Below are 5,167 nucleotides of genomic sequence, written 5' to 3' on the forward strand. Positions count from 1 at the left end.
GTCATCCCTATCTTGGCCGGTCTACTCAGTCACATAAGCCAAAAACCTAGAAGACATTTATCTCTGCTTTCTCTATTTCCTTCACTATGTTGCAAGGTACCTTGTTGCACCACTGCATATATATGGTTCCTCCCGGAATTATGCGATGTGGTCTTGACCTCATCTCCCCAAATTTATCCATCAGCAAGTTCTGTCAGTTCTGATCTCCCAAGTACCTCCAGAATCCGTGTCATTCTCTTCATCTCCACCACTGCCATCGCAATCTTACCCAGGAAACTGCAACACAATTCTGTGTTTGTTTCCACATCTGTCTTTCACAATCTCATCTCTTCATGGCTACCAGAGCGGTCTTTACAAAACCAAAATAAAATCAAACACTCCCCTGCTACAAAGCCTTTATCTGACAGCCGTTTTCAAGGTAATTCTGTGTAATAATTCACCCTAAAACTCAGTGCTACACAGTAATAGACATTTTTTCTTGCTCGTATGTCCAAGGGTTGGCTGAGGCTCTGCTGATCTGGGCTGAGTTTGGCTGCAGACTGTAGGTTGGGCCCAGGGTTGCTCTCTATGTCTGTCTTTCTCTTTGGTCCAGTGGCTACTCAAGGCATATTCTCCTCCTGGAGAAAAACAGGGACACTAGAGGGCAAGTTTGCCTGACAAGAACATTTCAAGTTTCATTCCCAACACATCCAACACCATCTGATTGCTCAAAGCAAATCATGGGGCCAAGTCCAAGGGTCAAGGAGAAAGGAAGTACACTCCACCATAACTCCATAAGGAAGGTGTGGATATATAATTAGTTATGGTGAGATAAAGAATTAGGACCAATAATTCAATCTTCAACAAAAGCTTTTAGTGGCTTTCCATTAAACTTAGAATAAGGTCTAAACTTCAACCCCCTCAGGCTCTAGCCCCAGGCTAGCCCCTCTAAAACTTCAACTTTTGCCACTTTTTCCCTCACCCATTTCTAGCCATACTGCCTTTGTGGCTGTTCCTCGAACTTTCCAAACTCTTTTTCTACCTCAGGACGTTTGCATTTGCCATTCTCTCTCTGTCTGGATTACACTGCTCCTAGAGCTTCACATGACTGGCTCCTTCCCGCCACCAGGTCTGAGATGCAATGCTACCTATACCTGGGGGTGTGTTAGAGATGCAGGTGCCTGGGCTCCACCCCCAGAGATTCTGAAATGGCAGGTGTAGGGGTGTGTCTCAGGGGTCTGTTGCTAACAAGATACCCACTGTTGATGCCAGGGCCGGTGTTCCATGGAACATTCTGAGAAAGGCTGCTGTGAGAGGGAAGCATGCCCCAGGGGTACCGGGGAGGATGTGCAGGGCCTGAGTCTGTTGAGATTCAAGGAAGTCTTGCAGAAGGCGTAGCAGCTGAGCCGAGGCTTGAGGGATGTAGAGGAGGTGGTCAGGCCGACAAGACTATGTTTTAGGGTCATCCCACAACTCTGTGTGCTTCTTGGGTGTGAGCTTCCAAGTAACTTTTCCTGAACCCCTCACCCCATCCATCCCAGGCCCTGCTGGAACAGCCTCCCGTTGGGAACTAGAACTGATGACATTATATACGACCACCATCCGAGCTTCTTGAGACAACCAATCCCACAGGAAGTCTTAGAAAGCTTTTTTTCCCTCTAAATGATCTTTTTTAGTGTCTGTCACCCAGAGTTGTAGAGATTTTATATCATCTATGAAATCCTATTAAGATTTTATTTCCTTATTTTCCTTTTATGATGACTGGGATTTCCTTCCTGAAAGAAGGCTTCAGGAAGTGGCCGTGCCTTGGCAGGAGCCAGGCCCTGGGGAGGGTGTGTTGCTGAGGCAGCCGCAGCCTCCGTGGCAGAGTTGCTGACAGGCATTCAGAGCTGGCAGCATCCTTCAAGGTCCTGTGGCCCATTTTCCCCCTGAAGGTATCCTCTCTAGAGCTTTGAGCATCCCATGACCCAAGAGAGGCAGTGATGGAGCTTTGGAGTCAGGTGAGATGGTCTAAGAGTCAGAGGGTCTGGGCTGAGACCTAGAACTTCTTGGAGGGCTGGCCTTTTGGGATGCTACCTATTTGGGTGACTTCAGACAGTTGTTTACCTGCTCTAAACCTTATCTGTACATGTATGCACACATGTTATGGTGAAGATAAGATGTGATAAGTGCTTTGTAGGCAGGGACCATAGAAGGACTGCTACTCTCTCCTTGAACAGATCCAGTGACGGGCAACCCGCTACTTTGAAAAGTAGAGTGTTGAGATCCGGTTGTATCCAGATGCCATCAGTGAGTCCACTGGCGATCTTTTCTGACTTCAGGTCCTCTTACACATGAACCACAAACCTGGAAAGCCTCATCAAGGCCACTGACTTAATATTGACCAAGAAGGAATCAGAGAGATTCGTCGTGGCCTCTTCTGGTCCTCTTAGGCCACTGCTCCTCAGCCGTGGCTGCTTATGAGAATCACTTGGGATGATAGGAACCCTAGTTAAGGCTCAGGTCTCCTCTCATATTTATTGAATAAAAACCATCAAGGGTAGAGACAGGCATCAGTGTTGTCTAAATGTTCTACAGGTGACTCTAATTATTCAACCAGGTGACAGTCTCCTTTTAGATACATTCAATCAGTCGTGGATCCACCTTGGAGCACTAGCACCAACCCACAGAAGGACATCTCGAAACCACCTGTTACATGGCTGCCTGCTTCATTCCAGACACAAGATGCAGAACCCAAATTTATCCAGGTTACCAGGTTGGAGTTAAACCTGAGACCACGTTAATAAACCTCCATCTGTTTTACTCGCTCTGGCCCTGCCTAGATGGGCCTCTGAACAGTCCTCCCAGTCTTGTTGGGGAGTCCCTTGTGTGCTTAGGAGTGTCTCCTTCCCCACATAATGGAGTTGGCCAAGTTCTTTCTCTCCAGCTCCTCCCTTCCTGCTGGCACTCGCAGTCCATGCACCGTGGAGAAGGACCTCACTACTCTGCCTGCTGCTGGGATGGCCCACAAGAATGCAATTCCCATGTTCAATGTGCATGAGCCCAGACATTGGTACCAGTCCTTGGTATCCCGTTGATTAAACTGCATTTAATCTGGTGCAGAAGTGAGAAGTGTAGTCTTCCTTTCTTGGGGTCACACGCTGTCGTGTGGGTCCGTCAGGAGGACGGCTGGAGCACTAGCTCTCAGCAACTCCAGCCTCTTCCTGAAGCTTCTTCTTAGAGGACCACGGGGCATGAGGTCTTGGTTCAGGTGCTGGACCTGAATAAGTCCATCATGGCCTCTGTAGTGTATGTCTTTTCTCCTTTCACTCCGAACTTAAGAGACGTGACTGATTCCAATCTAAATTGACTTGTACAAATCACCTCCCAGCCAGTCTACCCAAAAGTTTGCCTTAAGAGCCCAATATAGTCAGCAGTCTGTCTTAGAAACCCAAGTCCAAATGAACCCCAGGTATGGACTCAACTTAGGTCAAAGCTAGGACTGCAGATTCCAAATCGGTTTCATTCTTCTGGTCTCTCAATTCAGCCCCACCATCTGAGGAAATAATGTTAATAGCTGCTGTTTATTAAGTGCTTAGTCTGGGCTGGCATGATACTAAATGCTTCATGTGGTTTACTTCATTTAATTTTACAAAAGTCTTACAGAGTGGGGGTTATTATGACCTATCTTACAGATGAGGTAATAGAAGGTCAGAAAGGACCTTGTCATTTAGCATGTAGGTGGTGGAGCTGGGATTTGAATCCATATCTGTATAACTCAGATGCCCCAACTAATGGTCTGAGTTGTTTCTATAGCACTCATGTGGAGTCCTGATACTTTCCTCTCAAGGGCTCATGGGTCATTCAGAAAATAAGCAGGTCTTCAGACTTAGCAGGAGTCCAGGATCATTGATCACAGTTTCATGTTTTCTATTGTAAAATTCAATGGCATTTGCCCATCTGTTTCTTTTTTTTTCTTCCAAGATTTTATTTAAATTCAAGTTAGTTAACATATGGTGTAGTATTGGTTTCAGGAGTAGAATTTAGTGACTCATCACTTACATATAACATCCAGTGCTCAACCCAACAAGTGCCCTCCTTTGTACCCATTGCCCATCTAGCCCGTCCCCTTACCCACCTCCCGTCCATCAACCCTCATTTTGTTCTCTATAGTTAAAAATCACTTATGGTTTGTCTCCCTCTATCTTTTTATCTTATTTTTCCTTCCCTTCCCCCTATGTTCATCTGTTTTGTTTCTTAAATTCCATGTACGAGTGAAATGATATGGTATTTGTCTTTCTCTGACTGACTTATTTGGCTTAGCATTATACTCTCTAGCTCCATCCATGTCTTTGCAAATGGCAGGATATCATTCTTTTTGATGGCTAAGTAATACTCCATTGTGTATATAAACCACATCCTATCCATTCATCAGTTGATGGGTTGTTTCCATATTTGGCTGTTGTTGATAGCGCTGCTATGAACATTAAGGGGGCTCACACTTGTCAGAATGGCTAAAGTTAACAACTCAGGAAACAACAGATGTTGGCAAGGATGTGGATAAAGGGGAACCCTCTTGCATTGCTGGTGGGAATGCAAACTGGTGCAGCCGCCCTGGAAAACAGTATGGAGGTTCCTCAAAAAGTTAAAAGTGAAACTACCCTATGACCCAGCAATTGTCCATCTGTTTCCTATATTTCTCCACACTCCTTCAAGAGTCCATTTAGACCAAGAGCTCAGGGTTGAATGTCAGTGTCAAAGACAGCAGCACCTTAGTCACAGACCACCAAGTCCAACCCCCCCCCCCCCACACACACCCTGGTCACCAGAGAGGGGAAATAGATTGGTCTAAAGTCACACAATGAGTCCGCAACAAGTCAGTCTAGGACCCAGGGTCCTTCTCCCAGAGCCTTGGACTCACGGTGTGACCTTGCATAAGTAACTATTCTCCAAAGAATGCAACAGGCAGATAGGTAACCATGGAAGCAGTCTCTGCCTTAAGCTAAGCTTTTAGAGAGGCGGAACCTGGACAGGACACCTGAAGTGGAGACTCTACTCTAACAGTTGAAGCTGAGGTGAATCAGGGGTGTGGACCTGAAAGGTCTGTTCCTCCCCTTGTCACTTTCCCTGCCTATCCTTGGGCATTTCTGGGAATGCTAGATACTTGCTGATGCTAGTTAGAAAGTCTGGGGCTTGAGTAGTTTGGGGA

At 46.2% G+C, this 5,167-nt stretch overlaps 1 long non-coding RNA gene across 1 annotated transcript; it reads left to right on the forward strand.

Annotated features, from left to right (window-relative positions):
- Window positions 1–1,203: 1,203 nt before the first annotated feature.
- On the forward strand, window positions 1,204–3,078 carry LOC122236966. The gene is made up of 3 exons (XR_006215150.1): window positions 1,204–1,483; window positions 1,914–1,979; window positions 2,579–3,078. It is a non-coding gene; the product is annotated as an uncharacterized LOC122236966 (long non-coding RNA).
- Window positions 3,079–5,167: the final 2,089 nt, after the last annotated feature.

Source organism: Panthera tigris, chromosome A3, assembly GCF_018350195.1.
Source record: "Panthera tigris isolate Pti1 chromosome A3, P.tigris_Pti1_mat1.1, whole genome shotgun sequence".
Classification (NCBI taxonomy): domain Eukaryota; kingdom Metazoa; phylum Chordata; class Mammalia; order Carnivora; family Felidae; genus Panthera; species Panthera tigris.